Source organism: Equus quagga, chromosome 6 (assembly GCF_021613505.1).
Source record: "Equus quagga isolate Etosha38 chromosome 6, UCLA_HA_Equagga_1.0, whole genome shotgun sequence".
Classification (NCBI taxonomy): Eukaryota; Metazoa; Chordata; class Mammalia; order Perissodactyla; family Equidae; genus Equus; species Equus quagga.
In genome coordinates, this window is record NC_060272.1 from 104,980,269 (window position 1) to 105,005,537 (window position 25,269).

Below are 25,269 nucleotides of genomic sequence, written 5' to 3' on the forward strand. Positions count from 1 at the left end.
CAGAGCGCCCAGTTCTATTATTTCATCTTGCCTTTTTTTTTTTTAAGTGAGTCTATGAACTTTAGTTTGTTCATTGAAACTAAAAGCAATGAAAAAGTATAAGAAAGTTTTCCCTGGGTCTCACAATTTATGCTTACAGAGTTATTCTTCACATTTATCTTTGCTTGGATCCTTCTACTTGGCTCACCCAGTTCTTCTCTTTAGAACTGGGTGACATCTTGTCAAGTTTCAACTGCACGTTCCTCAGTCTAACAAAGGCTGTTATCAGAAAATACTTGTTTTAAGTATTCTTCCCCAGTAGGATGATTATTTAGATAGAAGTTGTCCTCGGTATCCCCGTGAGAAATTTGGAACATAAAGACTCTCAAGAGGTTGAACTTTGTCTTCAGTCAACTATGAACTCACTTTGCTCCTTTTGTACACCCAACTGTTTGCATGTCAGCAATTTTTTCTATCTTTAAAGGGACTATGAGAATGTATCTGTGTGTCATTATTCATTAGAATTCCTAATTCGTTAAAAAAATTTTTTTTAAGAAAGAGTCATCCGCCATTCAAGAGATCATGTAGCCACATTTTCAAACCAATTTGGCTATTGAAGTCATTAGGCAATTGGAATATTCTGACCAACTTTGCAAGCCTATCTGCATGGCTCACTCCCTTGCTTCATTCAGGTCTCTGCTGAAATGTCACCTCCTCTGAGAGCCTCCCCTTGACTGCCCTATCTAAATTACTTATCCTCTCCACACTCTATTCTCTTATCCTGCTTGATTGTTCTTTCTACCACTTGTCACTATCTAATATAATATCATATATGTGTTGATTGTTCTCTTTATCCTCCAGAATGGAAGCTTCCTAAAGGCAAGGAATTGCTTTACTGCTTGTTCTGAAGACCTGGAACCTAGCACATAATAGACGTTCAATAAATATTTGTTGACTGAGTGAATAATTATTTTGGCTTCATTAATGATACAAAGGCAACCTGAATTTCAGAAATCACTAGTTGACATTAGGGGCAGTAGAATTTTTGTCGAACATCCCAATGTTTAGTTTAAAAGCAATGTGCTGGCGAGACTACAACAGAGCTATGGTCACTGTAGGGATCACCACAAGAAAAGAAACAGCAGATGTGCAGAGGAATAGAGCTGGATGCAGCCGAGTGACCGAGGCCCAGCCAAAGGACTGTGGGTGGAAATGAAGTGAGCTGCTTCCACGCCCGGCCCCTAGGACCTCCCACATCATCCTCTACTCTCTCTCCCTCCCCACCCCGGCGACATGGAGAAGACTCCAGAGCCTGGAAAGGGAAGGAGTTGGATCTCTGGATGAATATGTGGAAGGGGGCATGCCACAGGGACACCTGCTCTGGACTTCATGTGGCAGAAAACCAAGTTTCCTCATGGAAAGTGACTAAGATTTAGAAGGGTCTTTGTTTCAGCCGCTAGTCTTACTAACGTGGGGGAAGTAAAGAAAGCAGAGATGCTGAGTGGATCACTGAAGTGGGCCCTTGCACCCTCTCCCTCCCCCACCTCCCCACATGCCGTCCTGTAATGGAGAGAATAACAGACTTTCAGAAATCTTGAAGCAGAGACAATCATCCGATCTTAAGGAGAGACAATGAGAGTAATGAGACTCCAAGGTTGTCCTCCACTCAGCACAGTGCAGGAACAAATGAATGTTGGCAAGGGGTTTCCAGAGAAATGGGCCTGGAACAGCCCTGGAGTGTTTATCATGAGGGCAAAAGTGGTGTGGTTACAGCTGGAGAGTCAGCAGAGCTCATGAGGCTTTGAGGTCAGATCAAGAAGGACCCAGTAGCACCTGCACAGATCAACACACATATCCCCAGTGTCTGACACATCATAGGAGCTCAACAAGTGTTGATTAGATGGGTGGGTGGATGGATGGATGGATGGATGGACAGGTGAGTAAGTTCTGGGTGTGCTCACGCTCTTAGAAGAAAGCATAAGGGGAACTTCACAACACTGGATTTGGCAGTGATCTCTTAGATATGACACCAAAAGCACAGACAACAAAAGAAAAGACAAATAAATTGGACTTCACCAAAACTGAAAGCTTTTGTGCATTAAAGGATACTATCAACAGAGAGAAAAGGCCACCACGAAATGGGAGACAATGTTTGCATATCATATATCTGATAAAGTATGATATCCAGAATATATAAAGGACTCCTATAACTCAACAACAAAACACAAACAACCCAATTCAAAAATGGGCAAAGGATTTGAATAGATATTTCTCCAGAGAAGATATACAAATGGCCTAAAAGCACACGAAGATGCTCAACATCACCAGTCATTAGGGAAATACAAATCAAAACCAAAGTGAGGTACCACCTCACACCCATTAGGATGGCTATTATCAAAACAGAAAATAACAAGTGTTGGGGACAGCCCAGTGGTATAGTGCTTGAGTTTGTGTGCTCCACTTCGGTGACCCAGGTTTCAAAGGTTTGGATCCCAGGTGCAGACCTATGCACCACTCATCAAGCCATGCTGTGGCAGTGTTGCACATACAAAATAGAGGAAGATTGGCACAGATGTTAGCTCAGGGCCAATCTTCCTCACCACAAAAAAGAAAATAACAAGTGTTGGTGGGGGTGTAGAGAAATTGGAACCCTTGTGCATTGTGAATGTAAAACGGTGCACCTGCTATGGAAAACGGCATGGTGGTTCCTCAAGAAATTAAACATAGAATTACCACCTGCTCCAGCAATTCCATTTCTGGGTATACACCCAAAAGAAAGGAAAGCAAGGACTTGAATGGATATTTGTATATCAATGTTCATAGCAGTATTATTCACAATAGCCAAAAGGCAGAAACAACCCAAATGTCCATCGCCAGATGGATAAACAAATTGTGATATATATACCAGACCATACCAAAACATTTTGTTTCTGACACATGCGACAACATGGATGAACCTTGAAGACATTAAGCTAAGTGAAATAAGGCAGACACATAAGGGCAAATATTGCATGATCTCACTTAAATGAGGTACCTAGAGTAGACAAATTCATAGAGAAGAAAAAATGGTGGTTTCCAGGAGCCAGGGGGAGAGGGAATGGAGAATTAGTGTTTAACGGGCACAGAGTTTCAGTTTGGGAAGATGAAAAATTATGGAGATGGATGGTGGTGATGGTTGCACAATAATGTGACTGTACTTAATGCCACTGACCTGTACACTTAAAAATAGTTAAAATGGTAAATTTTATATTATGTATATTTTTCCACAATTTAAAAAATCAAGAACATCTGTTCATCAAAAGACATCTGTGAAAAGGCAAGCAACAGAGTAAGAAAAGGAATTTGCAATACCTATAAGCAACAAAGGATTATAATATTTTCAAAAGGGGTTGGCCCCGTGGCCGAGCGGTTAAGTTCGCGAGCTCCACTTCGGCAGCCCAGAGTTTCGCTGGTTCGGATCCTGGGTGCGGACATGGCACTGCTCATCAGGCCACACTGAAGCGGTGTCCCACATGCCACCACTAGAAGGACCCACAACTAAAATATACAACTATGTATTGGGAGGATTTTGGGAGAAAAAAAGCAGGAAAAAAAAAAGAACATTGGCAACAGTTGTTAGCTCAGGTGCCAATCTTTAATATTTTCCCAAAAAACGCTCTTATAAATCCATAAGAAAAAGACCAACAATCTAATAGAAACACAGGCAAAGGGCATGAATAGGCACTTCGTGCAAGAGAAAATCCAAACAGCCATAAACATGAGAAAATACTCAACCCCATTAGTAATCAGGGAAATGCAGACTGAAAGCCATCACGAGATATCATTTCTCATCCATCAGTTTGGCTAAATGTTTAAATCTGATAACACTAAGTATTGTCAAGATTGGAGCGACGGGAATACTCATACCCCATTAGTAGGGGTGTAAACTGACACCCCACTTGGGAAAATGAGATGGCTTTACTTGGTAAAACTGAAGATACACAAAGGTGACCCAGCAATTCCACATGTAGGTGAGCATGAGGGCAGTGGCTCAAGCCGGAGGCTCACCCAGAGGGCCTGTCACACACAGACTGCAGGCCCCAGACCCAGAGTTTCTTGTCCAGGAGGTCTAGGGTGGGCCTGAGAATTCACATTTCCAACAAGCTCCCAGGTGATGCAGATGCTGCTGGTCTGGGGACCACACTTGAAGAACCAGCAAAGGGTTTCGCCGGTTCGGATCCTGGGCACGGACATGGCACCACTCATCAAGCCCTACTGAGGCGGCGTCCCACATGCCACAACCAGAGGCACCTACAACTAGAATACACAACTATGTATTGCGGGCTTTTGGGGGAAAAAGGAAAAATAAAATCTTTAAAAAAAAAAAAAAGCAATGTGCTGGCTACTGGAAGTAAGAAGAGTATGAGAAACAGGCTGAGCCCTCAAGGCGCTAAAATCCAGTACAGGACCGACAGGTATGCATGATCAGTAACAAAGCCAGGAACCACTTTCTAAGGATCATAAGAGTTATAGGGGAGCCCTACAAGCTCCAAGAATTGAAAGGACGGATTGTTCTTGAGAATTGGGGTGGTCAGGGAAGGCTTCCTGGAGGCTTTTGCATTGCATCTTGAAGGAAGGTGGGTAAGTGAGCTACTGCAAAGTTAGGGGAATGGTCCACACGGGACCAACTCACTTCCAACACCAACTCCAAGTTCACGGGGTTCCTGAAACCACCCTGGGTTTTGATAAGTCACTAGAAAGACCCACAGAACTCACTGAAAGCTCTTATATACTCACAGTTGTGGTTTATTGCAGGGAAAGGATACAGATCAAAATCAGCCAAGGGATGAAATGCTTAGGGCAGAGTCCAGGAAAAGTACCAAATGAAGCTTCTAGTTATCCTCTCCCTGTGGAGAGAGGAAAGTGTTATTTCCCTGGCGCTGAAGTGTGACAATATGCACCATGTATCACCAACCAAGGAACTCACCTGAGCCTTGATGTCCTAAGTCTTTATTGGGGGCTCCATCACGTAGGTATGGTTGACTGTGAATGTAGCTGATGTCAGTTTCCAGCCCCTCAGAAGTTCAAGCTGATACTGTATGACCCAAAGCCCCCAACTAAGTCATGCTGTTGGTGTGGCTCAAAGCCCTCACCCTAAATCACAGTGCTACTATCTGGCTGACCCAAGACCTCCAGGCAAACCAAGACCCTCCTATCAGACATGACACTCCAAGAGCTTAGAGATCACCTCCCATAAGCTGAGGGGAAAGGCCAGGCCTCTCTTTGGGCAAGATTAAATTCTTTACTACACAGATGGGGAGAATTTAGATAAGCCTATGATCAGTACAACAGTGAATCACCCAATAATGGATGATCAACAAGCCTGTGACTACATTGTTCCAGAAAAAGTAGAAATTTGCCAGTTTTGCAGATATTTTTTTTTTCTTTTTTTGTGAGGAAGATTGTCGCTGAGCTAACATCTGTGCCAATCTTCCCCTATTTTATGTGGGATGCTGCCACAGCATGGCTTGACGAGCAGTGCTTGGTCCATGCTTGGGATCCGAACCTGTGAACCTGGGGCCGCCTGAAGCAGAGTGCATGAACTTAACTACCATGCCACTGGGCTGGCCCCAATTTTCAGATAATTTTTATAAATATACCTGCTTTTGAGAAATAGAGGTGGACGTTCAGGGTGAGCTTATGTGGAGATTCAGATCGTTTGGCATTGGAATAATCCAGATTGTTTAAATTTTCTAAATAATTTCTTCAATTCTTTTCATATAATCTGTAAGATTTAGTCAGTATGAATGTCCCATTGATCGAATATTTTCTATAACTGAATGTGAGTTTCTTGGTTTCTCCAATAAATCAAGTACTAAAGCAGCAGTAAATCCTGCGGCTGTGGTCTGTTACTGTGTAATAAACCACTCCAACACGGAATGGCTCAGAACAACCCGCCGTCTTATTTGCTCCTGATGCTGTGGCTCAGCTATTTGGGCTGGGCTGAGGTTGGCAGTTCTGTTGCTGCTTTAGCCTGGGGTCACGCGTGTGGCTGCAGCCCTCTAGGGTGACAGGGCTGGAAGGTGCAAGGTGGCCTCACTCACATGGATGGCGGTTGGCAGTTGGTTAGGGTGCCTCGGTCCTTCTCCATGTGACCTCCCCTCGTGGACTAGCTTAGACTTGTTCGCATGGAGGCAGCATCTACCAGGGTGAGAGCAGAAGCCATAAGCCTCTTGAGACCAAGACAAAAAAGTCTCACCGCTTCCTTTCTGCTGCATTCCACCAGCCAAAGCAACCCTCCAGATTCAAAAGGAGGGGAAGGTCTGCCTCCTGAAAGCAGCAGCTGCAGAGAATTTGTGGCCATTTAAAAAATATCACAACTCCTAGGGGCCAGCTGGTGGCGTCGTGGTTAAGTTCGCGTGCTCCACTCCAGGCCGGCTGGGGGTTCGCAGTCCCTGATCCCGGGTGTAGACCCAGCACCACTCATCAAGCCACACTGTGGTGACGTTCCACATAAAATAGAGGAAGACTGACACAGATATTAGCTCAGCGACAATCTCCCTCAAGCAAACAAAGAGGAAGATTGGCAACAGATGTTAGTTCGGGGCCACTCTTCCTCATAAAAAAAAAAAAATTCACAAATCCTAACCACAATGTTTCTTCCCTTAAATCTCTAATACAGCTTTGTAAATAGATGGTGAGGCCCCGGCTTTCCTAGAAAAAAGAAGAGTTTTATGCTGCGTAAGTAGGAAACAGCATTGGTTTAACTTTTCTAGGTTGCCGTTTAAAAGCATTTTCAAAAGCCTTTGAATGACTAGTCAATGTGTAGTGGTACTTTCCAAGCTGTTAATAATCGGTAGGTTTTTTTTTTTTTTTTTTTTTTTTTTGTATTTTACTCAGGCGGAGTCCTTTTATAGTGGAGAAACTTGCATGTTTTAGATAGTCTCTACAATGCCACCCCCACCTGCCCGCCATGAAGGGACGTGCTTTTAGGACAAGGTTACATAGGGGGCTGCCCTGGAATGCTGAATGCTGTGGGGGAGGCCACTTCCCCTAGAACAGGCTCTGAAAATAATCCTTGCCATGTGGGAGAGGCTTCCCCGAAGCAGCTAGAGCCACTCTATAAAAGAAAATGTTTAATCGATACTGCAGCTGGGCTGTCAGACGAGTTTAATTCCGAAGGATGGAGCATTGATTTGAGGCTGAAACACTCAGGGGGCCCGGAGGCGGACAGGCAACGAGTTAAGCTGGGAGGTGAGCTGTGCTGTGGGCTTTTACCAAAAGCTTTGAGCGCTGCGTTTTCCCGGCACCCTGGGACTTGAATTTCCAGGGACGTAAGAATGAATCACTCAGAGAACAGAACTCAAATTTCAAATAGTGTTAGTTGTTCTCAGTGATCTTTATCAATGCATCCCTGAATCTTAAAATAAAATGCTTTTTTCCCCTGTGGTTATTAAAATTTCATTTCTCCGAAGGACACCTCCCTTTTCCGGCTGCCCTGGGGAATCAGCTGTATTTGTCTCCATAGTCAGCGGTCAGCTGGATTGCTGTGTTTTCTGATTTCTGCTTATTCAGATTTCTCTCTCCTGCTGCCTTCCTGAGCACGGGGCTCAGTTTGGGAGCAATCTCCTCTGGTGCAGGGGAAATGATTAGGAGCCGAGAAGAATCGCCCTGCTCACATCAGCAGTGAAATATTTTCAAGGAATTGACCTTGGAGTTTCTGCCAGTTGGAAACCACGGCAACCACTGCTTGCCCCTGGAAAATGATTTCTCCTTACGGCATCCCTGTCAATCAGCGCGGGCTTCTTCCACCTTCCAAAGCTGCAATCCTCGGGATATGGCAGCCAAAATCCACTGTCCTAAGATGAGGATGATTTGGCGTTCAGAGACCCAGGGAGACATCAGCATTTCATGCTCCAACCCAGAGTCCCTAGGCAAATAATAATAGCTAGTATTTCTATGGCACTTAATATCTACCAGGAACTTTTTAAGGCATTTTACGCATACCATACTAGCTCATTTAATGCTTGCAAAAATCCCATAAGGGAGGTACTATTATCTTTATTTTACATGTGAGGAAACAAGCCACAGAGATCAAGAAACTTGCGTGGGCTCATTGAGGCAGCCTGCTCTGGAATGCAAGTGGGAACCCTGCACTGTTTTGCCCCTCATTAAAAACAGTAACAGCTTTCTGGCTTGAAGGGAGCTTGCAGCCCTTTGCCAGCAAGCTTTCCCCCTTAGCAGATGTCACTGCCTGCCATCTCATTGTCTTGGCTTGTCAAGATGCTTGTATTTGTCTGTGTCTAACCAGGAAAACAGAAAACATTTGAAATATTTATAAAAGAAGGAATTTACTATAAGACACCTGTCACTCAGGTGATGGAGAAGTTGAGAGCCAAATATGGGGTGGCAAGGTAATCCAAACCGGCCACAGCAGGCTGGAGAGCCAGAGGAAAGCTGTTGTGTTCCAGGAGTGCAGTGCCTGAAGTCACCCAACAAAACCTGGAACCACAGAGATTTGGCTGGAGGCAGCTGGAGCCACAGCCACCACCACTAGTCTCTTAAGTCTCTCTCCTTTCCAGTTCATTCTCCATGCCACTGCCCGGCTGATCTTTGTAATCTCAGATCTAATCCTGTCTTGTCCTAGTTTACAAACCTTTGCTGTTTCTCCTGCACGTCCCCCTACCCCCACTCCAAGTGCCCTACATATCCTAGCATGTCTGAACAATATGATGACTTTCAAGGCTACAATAGTTTTTCACTCTTTTTTAAAAAATTTTTTAAAAATTAATTAATATTTTTTGAGGAAGATTAGCCCTAAACTAACATCTGCCACCAATCCTCTTTGTGCTGAGGAAGACTGGCCCTGAGCTAACATCCGTGCCCATCTTCCTCTATATGTGGGACATCTGACACAGCATGGCTTGACAAGCGGTGTGTAGGTCCGCACCCAGTATCCAAACCAGTGAACCCCAGGCTGCCGAAGTGGAGCATGTGAACTTAACCGCTGGGCCACTGGGCTAGCCCCGGTATTTTTCATTCTTTTTGTCTTTGCTCAGTCTGTCCACTCAGCCTTGAATGCTGTGTCAGTCAGGGTCCTGGCTGGGAAGAGACTGCACACTCAAACTGATGTCCAAAGGGATGATGTGCAAGGGGAAGGAGGCACAGGAAGGAGGAGCGCAAGGGAAGAGAAGCTCAAGCGCTAATGCAGTAATGTAGGGTCGGCCACAGTGGAAACATGCCACTCCTCTGCTGTTCTCACCTAGGGGAGAGTGTTTCCTGGGATGCAAAAGGAGAAGGTCTTGCAGAGGCCACCTTGAGAGGAGCAGTGACCTTTGCTTTAATAAGAAACAACTAGCCTGAAGCAACTTCTCAGGAATGAAACCAGAGGAATAAAATACTCTGACCTCGCTCCCCACTTCCTGCTGGGGTTACCCATTGACTGGTCACAACTTACAGCCAAAAGGCACGAAGCCTACCAATATGGCTCATCTAGGTCTGCTGGTCTGGTCACCCTGGCAGAGAGCAGAGGTGAGAAGAGTGGGATCTGGAAGGGCACACAGGAGATACCCAGCACACATGCCCTCTCCTGACACCTCTGCTGCCAACTTCTACTGCCCATTCCTGAAGACAGAGCCCACACGTTACTTGTCATTGGTCCCCTAGCTCTCCCAAGCTGGGACAGCTCCTTGTGGTCTCCCATAGTCGTTTCTGTCCCTGGTGTCTGCGTTGCAAATGGTACGCACCCAGTGCGTGTTAGTCTCTCTAGTACACAGTGAGTCCCTTGAACACATGCACCATCTCTGTTTATAGTTACAATATCTGTACCTGATGCTAGAGTACTTCTTGCACTCAAAAAATCTGTGGTGGAAGAAATAAGTGAATGCACTAAGATAACTCTTGTTCTGCCCAGATGACACTTTCACTTAGCACTGAGACAGCATCTTCTGTCACCAAAAAATGTTGCCTCTTGATATAGCTTTTATGCCTCTAATTTAAAAAAATATATTTTTTAGGAATCAGTTGACTAAAATCTTTTTTTCTTGTAGAAAAACAGCTAGACTTGATTAACCATGAGCATAACCCACCACAACTGATTATTATATTTACAAAAGAAAAGTTCCAATAAAATCTGCAATTTATACCCTTCATCTTCCTAAGGAGATGTCGATGTTTCATTTTAAGACAAGATTTCCTGTCACATCTCTCCTAAGAGTCTTAGTAACTAGGGTATGTAGATGAATTTAATAGGATTCTTTCTCACCAACAATCAAGCATGTAAACAGCTGTGGATTCAGTCCTGGGGCGGTGGTTGGGGGAGGGGGGTCTATCTTGGACTAGCTCACTTAGTTTTCCATTTGATTTAAAATTAAATATCACTAGGCCAGGAAGTTAGGGGCAAGGGAATTTGTGGCCACGTAGTGAACCGAAAATGTTTTCTGAGGAAGAGGATTTGGGTCAAGAAAGAATCTGGATTTGCCTGGTGCCTACACCTCAAATAAAAGCTCTGTTCTCTCCTTTCTCTGGACTGATTAGGACCGATTGCTAATGAGGCAAAATGATGAGTTTAATCCTGACGTGAGGCAGGTGGCTTTGTGTTTATAGATTTGAAATATCTGAGCTAGAAAGGGTTTTGGAGGTCATCTAATCCAATTCCTCCATTTTATAAATTGGAAAAAGAAAAAAATGAGAGTCAGAGAGGTTAAATGACTAGCTCCTCGTCATAATTATGTCTGGGGACTGCTTTTAACCCTGAATCTTCAAGCACCCCATCGCTTTTGGAGAAAAAAAATTTCAAAGCACATTCTCCAATGCTGTGCATCCAATGTTTCGTTGTTCACTTAGAAGGATAGTACATTGCTCTGGGGTAAGATTTGAAGGACCCACATACAATAGGAAGATATGCTAAAGCAACATCCTGGCCATGTCGATTTCCTTTTGACTCTCTGACATCTTGGTTCTTCAATGTGTCTGCTAATAAAGTGGCTCATAGACTTCATACATTGTTTTTTTAATGCTTGGGAGCACAGTTATGAATAATGACAAAGAAACATGTGATGCCATGGCTGTTTTCCCTGAGAATGCATCGGACTGAAAAATGTACTACCATTAGCAAGCGTCTTTCATTTCTAGACTTGCTGACAATCCCCAGGAGCACCTGGGTGTTGATGAATACTAAGATCCACAAAGAATACCCTAATCTTATTTGAGCTATAAGGTGACATGGCTAGCCACTTTATATGTCATTTATTTTATCCATACTCCTTTTCTTAAGATGATTTTAATGAGAGAGAGGAGAGGAGAGAGGAGGATGAGGTGAGAGAGGAGAGGATTTGGACAGTGGATCAGGACGGGTGATGAGAACTGGATATTTAACTGTCCTCATTTTGTCAACTCTGTAATTTGGGGAATTTATTTAAGCCATTTATGTCTCAGTTTCCTCATCTATAAAATGGGACAGGCTGGACTAGGTAAACTTTAAACCCTCTCTTAATGTTAATATTCTTTATTCTTCTTTGAGAAAAGTGGAGTAGCAGCAATAAGCCGATGATCTATAGCAGAAAAACAAACTTGAGTCTACTCCCCATTTTAATGGCGTGAACTGCAGCTCTTCTGCAATCCTTGTCTATTTCTTTCAACCGAACACTGTACACATATATTTACATAGTTTTGTTCTTTTGTTATATTGGTATTCTAGGTTCACACTAGAGTGATGACAGCCAACAATGGAGGTTTGTCAGATGATAGAAGAAAACTGGGGGCGACCTAAAGAATTAGACCTTTCTCTGTAGACTCCAATGTCCTCAAAACCCCCCTTCAAAAAATAAATCTCAAGCACCATATTTTGGACTGCCTTGCCTTGTACATCATCTTGCTCACCACGTAGTTTTTAGCAATTGAAATTAGTTGGTCTTTTCTGTGAAATACCTACATTTCCATGTCTGTTATCTTGGCAGACTTGAAGTACTCCTGGCAAGTAGAACTAGTTATCTTTTCCCCCATAACTATTTGTATCCACTCATAATCATGGAGACTTCTGGTCTTTGGGTAAAAGAGCATGTACGCTGTTAAGTGGTTGAGATTTGTGAATTGTTACTATAGCAAATGCTAGATATTATACCAACTATAACAGCTAGAAGCTGGGCATGCGAATGGAAGACCCTCTTCTTCTCTTTGCAATATAAACTTTGTCTCAGGTTGCCATCAATACCCATGTTCCACCAATTCTGCCTCTCCAGAGTCCCCATTTCCACTCCACCATGTTGTGTTAGGTACCCGGTACAATAACCTCTAACTTTTTTCCCTGCCTCCAATCTTCACCCCCGCCACCAAGTCATCCTTTATCCCGCCACTGGAATTATCCTTGTAAAACATTACCTAGAGTGTAAAATACAAACTTATTAGGCATTAAATTCATCTAGGAAGAGCTCAGGAACCGGGCCATCAAGTATGTTGAATAGGCTGGTGCCCCTAGCCTCCCAGCACAGGCATCACCACTGTCGCTGTGTGTACCTGCTGACAGCCCAGCCCTCTCGATGAAGTGACTTCTCTTCATCGGCCACTGCAAATAGCAACTTCCTTGAAATCAGAAATAGAAAGTTCAAATTCCACTTAAGTCCATCGAGACAACTTTATATTCTAACTTAATTAAAGTACTTAAAAAATAGTCTCAATTCCCTGTCTTTTCTTTCTGAAAATACTCTTTCTGAGTATTTGTCGATCTTAAGCAAACTATATTTGCACATGGTATTTACACTTTTTTAAAAAGGTGTTTTTCAATAGTAATTTTTGGTTTTTAATCTGATGATCAAGGGTTTTTATGCATTTGAGTAAGGTCAGTCAGTATGCAGATAGAGAGGACAATCGATAGGTTATTTTTAAAAATAGATTTATATGTGTATTTATGTATATACATATGTATGTGTACATATAATATATATTAAATATATATAAATAGGCATTAAATATATATAAGTATATATATTCTTTAGTTATTGTTCAAAATGAGCGTTAAGTTTTATGCCTTCTTTTCCACCTAATAGGGTCCGGCATGCTGGGTACAGAGAGGGTCCTGCTCCTCTATGTGTAACCTTCTGTCCCACCACAGCGCTCGTCCCACACAGGACAGTATTTACCTAGTGTATGTTTAATACATAACTAAAATAACTCACTGTGGTTCTTCTCACACTGCACGTGTGTGTGGCCTGCCTCTGTTTAGTGCCCTGGCTGGCATTTATGGGCCATGTCAGTGTTTGTGGCTCTGCTTTTCTGTCCTCTAGAGCTTCTGATGCTTTTGCTCAAAATGGCTGAAGGCCAGCTAACCCAGTCCACTATTGTCCCTCTTCAGCTGTCTGCAGCCACAGCCACTTGTCATGTTGCTTCGTGTTCTACTTCAGTGCATCTTTGGACTAGCCATTTGCCCCCTTTGACTTGGCAGTAACTGGCTGTATTTTATCAATTAAATGTAGCAGGGCTTTACACAGCACTGCAGTCCCTCTGAGTCACCCTGCATGAAAGAAAGGGATGAATCAGGGATGACAACAGTGTGAGGCAGTAGCTGACTGGCACAGAGCAAAGGGACCATGCCGTATTTAGGGAGGGCTCTCTGTCTGGAGACTTGGCCCCTTGGGGACAGGCAGTTGCTTGTTTTGGAGTTACTGACAGTTATTTTTGTTGAATTAGAGGTGTTCTATTCAGTCCCTGATGACATGAAATCAATGAATCTCAAGATTTGGGGCAGGCTCTGGGGCTTGCCACTTCAGAGGGAAATGCTGATTAAGGATTCATGTGATCTTGGGAACACCACGTCGAACAATGGCCTTGACCCAGTGCCAATATGTGGCTGGGTTAACCCAGCAGCATTTTTTTTTTTTCTGGGATCCACTGAGAGCTGGGGCTCTTTGATTCCTAACCTTTGAACAGGGTCGGGGGAAAAAGACTTTCTGGAAAGCCTTGATTCACGCTGTGGTGGTGGTAGTAAGCTCAGGATCAAATGGCCACTTCATCTTCAAAGACTCCTGAGGCCTCACAGCACTGAAGGGGACAGGGGTAAGAAGTGTTATTTTAATAGTCATTTGATCAAGGGCTCAAGGAACTTTTTCTAAGTCTTGTGCAAGTGGATAGTGGACCTCTCTTCTCTGTGTAGACCCTCAAAACGGTCCCGTTGGAGAAACTTCAGCCCAGGTTATCAAGAATTGTCCTAACCCTCAATGGAGTAGTTCCCGATCAGATGTGGCCGTCCTTGTGGAGACCCTGGGTAGCATGTGTTCAAAGATCTGTCATCCTCACCAAAGATGTGTGTCCTCATTTCTTCCTTCCTGGTGCTCTTGAGAGGATGCAAGATCCGCTAGAAATCCATGCTTTTCTCTCTGACTTTTGAGCAGCTGCAAGTGAACCACGGAAGTCTCGGACATGGTCCGGGACACCCTCTCATTCTGAGGAGGTATGGTAGGGCCTTCACCGGAAGACAGTTTCATTGCCACAACATTCCTCGGATAAGTTGCCCACATTCTTAACAGAAGTCTCCCAGTGCTTTTGTAATTCTTGATATTATGCCAGGGAGAAAACATCAGATAGATGCTTATGACTTTTAATATCTCTCTTTGATCACCCTGCTCATCTGGCTCAGCTCAGGACTGTCTGTGTTTGTCAAAAACCAAGAAATAGTAAAGTCTGGAGTGGGTAATGCACCAGGAGACTCTATGCAGAATTTGAAACAGATTTGGAGAATATTCTTTCCCCTTCTTTTTCTAATTTCATTATTTTGGGATAGTAACTTTACTTCTTTGGCTTTTATTCAGTTTTCTTACCTGAAAAATAAATGGGTTAGGCTAAAAGGTCCCTAAGTGTCCTTGCAGTTCGAAACAATCTCAGCATTTTCCCCTTGCATTACTCATTCGTTGTCACAGTTTGCAATATTTGCAGTGTTCTTAAGGCAAATAAAAATTGAGATTGTTCTCAGGACTCTTCCATTTAAAAAGCATATTTGAATATATTATTTGATTTGATCTTCCCCCAAAATCATGTAAAGGACGCTGGGTTGGGATTACTATCTTTCCTGCTTACAGATGGAGAAACTGAGGCTCAGAGAGGTTCAGGACTGGTCAGTGATCTGCCTTTGTGAAGTCGACTAAGGACTGAAATCAAGCGATGTAACTGCAATACCCAAGCTCTTTCATCTCTGCCCAGCAACCTACTGGATTGTTCTACACATTAGCCAAAAGTTGATGATGAAGGGTCACAGAAATTCAAGGGGCTGCTAAAAGATTGCATATCACAAAGTCACTGTACCGTCTGTAAATCCATCTCGTATTGCGTATTCCATGCCAGCTCTTTTTGGTGTTGTTAGAAGAGGGGAGGAAGGTGGTGAGAAAGCTAAAGCTCTCTTCGTATTCACTCCCCCTTAGCAACTCCTTGCAGCCTCTAGGGCTTTCCCTTTAAAAACAAAATCAGCGACAAGGCAGGAGTGGTTTGTCATGGTGAGAGCTTTGGAAGAATTGCTTGGAAAATGAACTTTGACAGCTCCGCAGACACACTCCTGGAACAGGCTGCTGCACTGTTCTCCTCTGTCTACCTTGCATTCTTCCAGAACAAAGGCTCAACAGTTGGAGGAAAAGGGGACTTGAGCCAATATAAATAACTGTGCCCTAAACCCAGGCTTCAGAGGTTACTCGAGGTTTCTCAACGCTCTGCCACTTAGAGATGGGTTTCTAGGGAAGAGGGCAGGAAAGTGGTTACTCCAGGGTTCAGATTAGAGTTGGGCCCCAGGTGAGTGAGCAAGCTGAGAATTGCCCCGGGGTGAGGCTCGGGTAATGGGGTGTAAGGTTTTGCGCTCAGGTGCACTTGTTGAGTGGAAAATAGTCTAAAATGTCACCAGTCTTGAAGTGGGCTGACTGCAAAGCTAGAGTCTGAAGTCAGCCTGGAAAGGGTACTGGTCTGTGCAAAAGATCTGGGTGCTGGGCACAGATCTGATAGTAAATTGATTTCTCTGGTCTTTCCTTTTCTCCTTCATCTGTGAAACGAGGGTTTTCAAGTAGCATCCAACCAACACCTATATGGCACTAGCTGTGTGCCCTCCACTGTGCTAGGCATTGATGGTATAGAGATGGACAAGATGAAATTAATGCCTTTGTTAAGGAATTAATTTGTCTTTTTTTATCATTGTCATGCACTTTGATCTTACGTGTTTTAAATCCCACTGTCATTTTACTGTTTTATACAGTCTATATTAATCATAAATTACCCACATTTTTTTCTTTCTACTGTTTTTTATTCCAGCCTGTATTTCTGTAATTCCTTTTGAGCTCATCTTTCTTCTTCCTGAAGAAACCTCGCTTCCTCCTTCCCCCCCCCCCCCCCCCTTTTCCTCCCTTTTGTAAGTACAGTTCTGCAAGGGGTGAAGAGTATTTTTCTTTCATTTTGAAGGCTATTTTCCCTGGTCATAGATTCAAGAGTAGCAGGATTTCTCTTTTCGAACGTTAAAGGTGTCATTCTTTTGTCTTTTAGCTTCTATTGCTTCTTTGGGGAAGTCTTCCCCCTAATTTTTTCCCCTGTGAAGGTAAGTGTCTTTTGATCTGACAGCTTTTAAGATTTCCCTCTGCCCTTAGTGTTCTCTGGTCTTATTATGATCTTTTTAGGTGTAGTTTGCTTTGTATTTGGCTTGTCTGTATTAGTTTATAGGACTTCCTGAATCTGCGGCTTGATATCTCTCGAAAGTTTTGGAAAATCAGCTGAACTTTCTCTTCAAATATTGCTTCTTTCCCATTCTCTCACCTCCCTCTGGGACTCCAGTGACCGGTATGTTAGACTTTCCCTGTGTTTTGTCTCATGCTATTTTCAGATTCTGTATTCTTTTTTCTGTGATTTAGCTTTGATATTTTCTGCTGACAACTTTTAGTTCACACACCTTCCGCTGTATCAACAATCTATTGAATCCTCTTATTGATATCTTAATATCAGTTATAGACTTCTCATTTGATCATTTCTTAAATAGATTCCAGTTCTTGGTAAAATTCTCTATTTTGTTGTCTATTTTCCAGAAGATAGTCAAGCCAATGTTTGATAATTCCACTATCTGATTCACCTATGGATCAGCTTCTCTTTTCTGTTTTCACCTTTGTCCTTTTTTTTTGTATTCTAGCAAATTTTGATTGCTTGCTAGACACATCGTGTATGAAAAATTGGAGGGGCTCTACATGACATTATCTTCTTCCAGAGAGAAGTCACTCTCCCTCTGCAGATAGCTATATTAGGGCAGTTCCTCTCAATCCACTTAGGGACTAAGTCAGCTTCAGTCTACCTCTGATTTTTCCCTGCTCCTAAGGTGTGCTCCTTTAGGGTTCTCAGATGGCATCCTGGCGTATTTATTTATTTTGAGAGGAAGATTCGCCCTGAGCTAACCTCTGCTGCCAATCCTCCTCTTTTTTTGCTTGAGGAAGATTGTCCCTCAGTTAACATCTGTGCCAATCTTCCTCTACTTTGTATGTGGGATGTGTCCACAGCATGGCTGATGAGTGCAGTGGGTCTGCACCCAGGATCCAAACCCATGAACATGGGCTGCCCAAGCGGGGAATATAGAACTTTAACTACTCGGCCACTGGGCCAGCCCCCAAGATCTGGGGGTGTTTAATATGGCCTATCCTGAATGCTAATTTTTGTCTCCCTGGGATTAAGAGACTGTTAAAAACTCCACTCTGATTTTTAGATGATATTAACTTGGCTTTAAGCCTTCAATCAGCTATCTTGAGGGGAAAAGCCTCCCAGTGTTGGGCTCACTTCTCTGCATTTCCCTCCTTTCAGAGCTCTGGATGACACAAGTCCTGGGTGCCCCAAGCTCAATTTTTTTCTCCCTAGTTCCAGAAGATTGCCAAAAGCTCAGCTAGCCTCTCTACCTCTTAGATGTCACCCTTTGCCTGGCTTCTCAGCCTCTCCAACCAGGTCAAAAAACTGGCATATACCCTGAAGAGAGATGCACAGTGTACAATGTTGGGGTCACATCATTGAGCTCTCCTTCTTCTTAAGATCTTGGCCCCTCAAATCCTGATTTTCTTAGTTGCTCTCTGATTCCTTGAAACAGATGAATTTTTAAAATACAACCTTTCTGGAATCATTGGTCTGCTACAAGATACTTCTTAGTAAGAAAATGAATGAAAAGTAAAGCAGCATCTAGAAGCTTCCAACATAGAGTATTAGGGGTGAGTGTGTGTGTGAGAAAAATGAGTATTTCAGTATATTTTTCTGGAAAAGGCAAACTTTAAGCTGGATTTTAAGGAAAAGGAGATAATTATGCAAAAGTCGTAGAAATCATAAGGGAAGTATGGATGCATATAAATAAATCTTTTTCATTCATTCATTTCTTCCAATAAATATTTATCGCAATCTTGCTGTATGTCTCCCACTGGAATAGGTGCTACTGATGAAACAATAAATCTCTTGGAGTTTATGGGATATGGAGCATAGAGATAAGCAGGAATTACAATATATTATCATTAAGTTCATAAGACAAGGATCTGTGTGGTTGAAGCGATGGCTCTAGCTAGAGAACAAAACAAAAAATGAGCAATAAGGTGGATAAAGTGTTAGAGAGAGGGAGAGCAAACAATGAGATAAGATGGAGGAAATGTGCTAGAAGGCTGTGCTAGGGGAGGGGTTTGGCTTGGCCCGGCCCGGGGAGCAGTCAAGTTTCACTCCATGTTGAACTGGGGAGAGTCATGGTGTAAGGGAGACTGTGGCAGCAATGGAATATTCAGATGGATTGGAAACCAAACTAGAAAACCATAAGGATGGAGACCTTTGGATTATCAGAGTACAGCAAAGGCACATTAGAACTTCCCCCAAGTAGATTTATATGAGTCTAATACTTTGGACCATATTCAATTTTCAAACGATGCTAAAAGATCCAGAAGCAATGAGGCCTCTGCTCCCACTTAGCTGTCAACTGTGACCTCCTGGGTCCTTTCCTCCTCCACTCTCTTTTCTGTTCCTTTCTCTTTTCTGTCTGTCCTCACTCCTTCTTCCCTCTTTCTTCCTATCCTCCTTCATTTTCACTTTTTTTCTGGCTTTCATTAGAAGCATCATCATTTGAGTAGTTTCAAATCCTCTAAGAAAACTAATTCTGGGAAACCTCATGTCATGCCTGTATCTTTACAAACCAGCATAGATGTGTTAGTTGCAGCCCTCAGGAGTTTTCTGCCTTTTGCACTCCATTGTGTGCTTGGCTAAAAGAACAGTGCTTTTTGTGCTGCATGTTGGCCCTGGTTTCCTTATTTTGCGTCCCTAAAGAGACACAGACAATGGGAGAACCAAGGCCACACTGATCTCCTGCAAGGACTGACTGGAGCTGGGTTTTGAGAACACATCCTCCTGAATCTGTGTCAGCAGCTCAGTCAGCTCTGCTGGAGAAAACACGCCAGGGTCATTCTCCATGCATTAACCTCAGTGGCTCCCTCTCTCCATCTCTCATCAGCTATTTCTTTACCGTTGAAAGCACACACAGTTCAGATAATTAAACACTTGCGAGGCATTTTACATTTTCATGAATCAATCAGCAGGGAATTATGTTTGAATACGCTCATGCCATATACGCCGCATTTCTTTCCTGTACCTTGAAGACAGGCAGGGGTGCATCTGTGATGAAGCAAATGAGGTTACAGCTGGCCTGGGACTGGCAGGAGCCCTTCCCATGGCCCCAGGGGGAACCCTGGCAATTTTGTATTCATATTTTATAGATTTTGTCTTAATGATAGTCTCTGCCATCTCCAACATCCAATTTTATAAGCTTGAGATCCCACCATAACTGAATCTTACCTCCTGGAGAAACTAAACTATTCTTATCTGGAGATTTATAAAATGAGAAGTAGTACCACCCTCACCAGGAAGACTCTCTCTGATACCAGGCTAATTTCATGGCTATCTGCATCCTATTTGTCTTGCCTTCATCTCAGATGTAGAACTCTGGGTTTCTAGGCAGTGTGTTGCTCATATGTATGTTAGTTTACTTTTTATCAAAATCTGTTTCTTGAGTGTGGTGGCCATAAGAATGTGTCTTGCAGAATTCCAACTACAGGGAGCTTGATTGTTCAAGGGGCCAGCAGCCGAGCTCTGACACCCATCGCCGTCTTTAGACCAAGGCCATGCTTCCCATGGGCTGCTCCCAGCCAGTAACCGAGTGCAGCAGGAATACTTGGCCAGAGCTGGTCCTGGGAGACGCAGGACTCCTCTGAAGGCTCAAGGACTCCTGACGGTATTGCTGAACCTTCCTTAGATTTGATGGCAGCTGAGGAAGCTTCTACCAAACTTTTCTTCCCTTTCTCCTTCACTTGGGGTAAGACTTCCATAATGGTCTGATGACTTTCCCGGCTTTCCCTGGTTTCTCCCCATTTTCTGTCACAGAGGCATTTCCCTTAATAAAATCCTTATACATTGAAGCTTGTTTTAGTGTCTGCTTCAGAGGATGCAAACTCACCGAACTAATAGGAAAAAACAGGACTGGATATTGGAACCATTAATCAAAGTCCCCCTGCTGTGAGTAAATTAAATTTCGAAAATAAAAATACTCATTGTCATTCACCTCCCTGTCTTTCACTTTTGCTCATGCTTTAAATTTTCTTTCTTCTCCTCTACCTAAATCCTGTTTATTACTCAAAGCCCATCTCCATTCCAGCTCTTCCATGAAACCTTCTTGGTTCTCCCTCTTCTGAATTCTTATGGTCCTGGTTCTGTGAACTTATACATCATTGTAATTCCCAGTCAACTGGTGGTGATCAACCAGTCAGTCTTCAAGCCCCAAAAGGCCAGCTCAAGCTAACTGCCTTTACATGCCCTTCTCCTGCAAAGCTTGTAGACCAATGTTTCCTAGATTACGTTTCAGTGACAGCAAGAGATAATGTGTGTTTTAGGAGAGAAGGGTTCTGTGGTCAAATAAATTTTGGGGAAATACCTACTATGTACTATAGCTCTTTCTCAGATATTTAAATGCATACTGGTACACTGAAGGTTTAGAGACAATGTATGGGCCTGGCTTTGATTAACTCTGTATTCCCCACACCTATTTGACTATGGATATATTTTCCTGTAAAATTTCTTTTAACAGCCACAAGATTTATTTTCTGTTTTGCACCACAAGTTGAGAAATATGGTTGAAGCTCTCTCGTTCAGGGATGCCTTTGCGTCAAGCCTCTCTCTGAACACAGTAAATGGAGATAGGGAGGGAGCAAACCACCTGGTAGCCTTGGCAGGCTGGGGGGTGGCCTCTGGACCTCAGCCATGAGATCAAAAGGAAAGAGGGTCAGAAATAGAATAAAGCAGAGTGTGCAAGGCTGATGTGAGCTTGTTCCTACTGGCTGATGTTGAAAGGGGATGGCAACAGATTCTTTTTCCTTCTGCACAGGAAGCACACAGTCATCGCTTGTAGGAAATACCCTTCAAAGAAAAACTAAGAGCTTCCGCTATGCTGCCTTGCTTTGCAACCTCTCTCAGTATTCATAGAGTTTGCTTTCCAGCTCGATTATACAGCACGATCAGGGAAAACGTCTTGCCATTCTTTCATTTGCCTCAGCATTTAGCCTTCTCTCATTCCTTCACTCAGTTATTAATCCAATAAATATTTATAATGCCCCTACCATGTGCCGGGCACTGTTCTTAGTGCTGGGGACGCAGCAGTGAACAAAACCCAACAAGGTTCCTGTCCTCATGGAAATTACACTCTAACTGGGTAAACAGACAATAAAACCAAAACAAACTGAAATAGAACAGTATTCATAGCAAGTGCTATGAAGAAAATTAAGCAAGATCAAGGATTAGAGAGTGTCTAGGCAGAGTGGATACCTAATAAATATTGATTGATTGATGAGGTATGGACTTTTGATAACTTCAGTGGCTCTCTGGTGCCTTCAAAAAGGATGTCACAAGAGGAAAGTGCTACCTGGGGTTACACAACTGTGATCATTTCCTGAACTGTGAGAAAACTTCCGAGTGGACAATACTTTGATGTCATATATAACTTTGTTCCCGCTTTTCCTCAGCAAGCAAAGATTCAAATGTTGCATCTGCAGCTGTCAGAGCCACACATGTAGCACAATTCCTCTTGGTGTGAGCATCTTGAAAACGCGCTACCTTTCCAACATCCTCCCGCCCATTACCCCTTGTAATTACCGCAATGATTTCAGATTAAGATGTTCAAGTCCAAAATGTTTGTGAAAAAAATTGGCAAGCTGTCACCTCTGAATACCCAGCTGAATTGCCGAATGAATAATAAGACAAAAACGCTTACTGAAAGAAGAATAAATAAAAGCTCATTGTTGTGCAATAAATCCTTTTCTGTAAAGCACCTCCGGGGAAACTGGCTCTGGGTTTATCACATTTCCCTCTGAGTATTCAGGCCATTTTATTTAACTCTTTTCCACAATTTATTCTTTCACAGAAGCTGGGGAAGGGTCCTACCCTATTGTTCCTCATGAAATATTAATGTTTCAGGAGTGTGGGGAGAGATGCCAGCTACATGGCTGTTGATAGGAGGGGCCAGTGACTAGAAGGAGTGATGAGTTCAAACGGAAGTGTGCATGTGGGCAGAGAGTTATTTTACTATCCTTTAGCCAAAAGAGAAGGCCTTACGTTTACTTATTTTAAAGCTAAGCACCTAGACTGAAGGGCATCCATCTTGCCCATAGTAGGGCGGCTCTGCTTACGGAAAAGGAGAAGGACACTGAGGGTGATCTCTTTACCACATGATCCACTGGGGTCAGATTTGGATCTCCGTGAGAGGCTCCACATAGGCCCTTATGCTTGGGGCAGACCTTGGGCTACCCTGTAAACCAGAGGTCATTGTCACCTCTGAGGAACTGACAAGGCACATTAGATAATTAGGCAATAACTACTATTCTGTATATTCTACTTTGCCTGTGTATGTAGGATTGGTACATATATGGTAAACTCACTTGATTTCCCCAAATAATGCTGTGAAGTAGGATTATTTTGCCCATTTTAAAGATGAGGCCAGTGAAATTCAGAGAAGTTTAGTAATTTGCCCAAGGTCACACAGCAAAGGGCAGGGTTAGGATTCAAAGCTAGGTCTCCCTGACTGGCTAGTTTGGGCTTTAGCTACCGTTTTATGCCATCCCCTTTTCTTAGCCAGGCTCAGAGAGGGAGCAATAGACAATAGACAGCTTCCTCCTCATCCCCTCCCAATGGCTCACTACTGTTTATTATGGTCACCTTCCCAATGACTTCATTTTCTCAATGGAACCTTGTTAAATCAAAGGAGAGCCTTCCTAATAGTGGGATGAGGGCTGTTTTTTGAGAGCGTGGTGGTGGGGCAGGAACAATGGTGTAAAGGTGTTCCCTAAAGCTGCCTACGCCACCTGCTCAGGTTTAGATTCAGCTCATATTAACAGGGTTCAAATAAGAGCCAACTCCACATTGTTCGTCTCCTTCCCCTTCACAGTCAAGGTCTGGAGGACAGAGGTGGCCATTTGAATGTGTAAAAATATTTAGTTCACGCTGCTTTTAACCAGAGCAAATTAGGGGAAAGAAATCACTATATTCTGTTCAGCGAGTGCCAGGAATTCCACACTCTTTAAGTCCTTGGTCTCTCTGGAAGCTGCCGACTCATTCCAGTTGCCTGGTGTTTCCTAATCAAGCATCTTTAAAGCAAGGAAATGTACTCATTTGCTAAAGGTCAAAGTGTCTCTATACATCCAGAAAAAGCAGTAAATCCAGACCTGAGACCATCATTTTAACCTAAAGCAAACTCTTGCTTGCCTTTGAGATTAAAATCAGCATGTCAGGGGTTTGCTAATACCAACAACATCGATGACGGTGATAACTATGACTATGACAATAGAGATGATCACGATGCTAAAAGCTTGTTTGTATTACAACTTCCTAGGTTTTATCATTGTTTCAAAAGCCACCAAAATTTGTCAAAATTCTTAGAAACCCTTTACTGAATGATCTACAGCAGTATAATTTCGGAGCAAATACTGCTACAGCTGAGATGCACACACGCTGCTCTCTGTGCAAGACAGAGAAGCAGGAAAAAAATGAATATAGATAAGAACCTAGTAAAGAAATTAAGGACGAGACACTTAATTGAGAAAAGAATTGGAAAGCCCTTTATTTGATGCATATCTGTCTTCAAATCTATTTACCATAGTGATCATTTCCCTTTTTCCTTTCATCTATCTCTCCTATTGTTCTACTGTTCTTTTTCTTTCTCTTTCTCTCTCTCTGTTTTTTTTTGGTCTCTCATTTTTCACTTTCCTTTTCAGCAAACAAAACTGTCAAAGAAACAGCCTCCTAGATAATGAATTGCATTATTAATTTGGTTTGTTTTCAGGGATTCTGGTTCCGACTTAACATATTAAATGAAGTTCCAAGATTTAATCAAGGAATGGAGTCTGTCAGGAAAAAGAAAATCAACTCTGCAGGTGAGGAAGTTGAAAATAATTTGCATTTGGAGCTGTAATTTAGGGATGTTTGGTCCAAGCTCTTTCATGAGGAGAGAAAATGAAAATGATGTGCTTTGTTAGTTCAAAAGTCATATCCTTATAATAACAGGAATAGTAGGAAGCTTTTCTGATTTATTCTGTTGAACCATAATATCTGGAGTCATTTGCACTCACGGACCACTGGGAGAACATTAATTAAGAGAGGCAGCAGTTATGGTCTAGGCAGCTTTGTGCATCCTTCTGAAATGGCTTATCCTGACCTGGGTTCTTCATCCTGTCCCCTCACAGCTCAAGCTTTTATGAGACAGGATGGATCTATGGTCCAGAGGTCAAATGGTGCCAGACTGGGAAGCTTTATCAATTCCAGAACCTCACCAAGTGCCTCCTATGAGGAAATGTGAGAGTGGGTACCTTGGCTAGCATCTCAAATGCATACTTGTGGGATTTTGCCTATAGTTCAAAGCAAACAGAACAAAAAATATTCCTACTGTGTTACAAAAATTGAAATGGAAAAAGGACTGTTGATTCTAATTCCTCAACCCAGGACTTCAGATGCCAATAATGACTGCCAGGAATAAGCACCCACTGAGAAGTCCCAGAAACTTAATTGTTTTCTTGTTATTTAATATTTACAGTCCTCGGTGTGCACTGGCACTGCTGGGCTCATTTAAAGAGCCGTGCCTGGAGTCCTCAGTCCTCGGTGCACCTGAAGTGATGGCTACACATGTGAGAGGTTAGGAAACGCTAATAAGGAGAGGAAATTGCTTTTCCTTTTCCTTCTTTTCGGTGCTATCCTAGGAAGATGCAAGCCCTCCTGGCCTTCAAGATAAAGCTTCTGGTTCCCATTCTTTGGGCTTCCATGTCT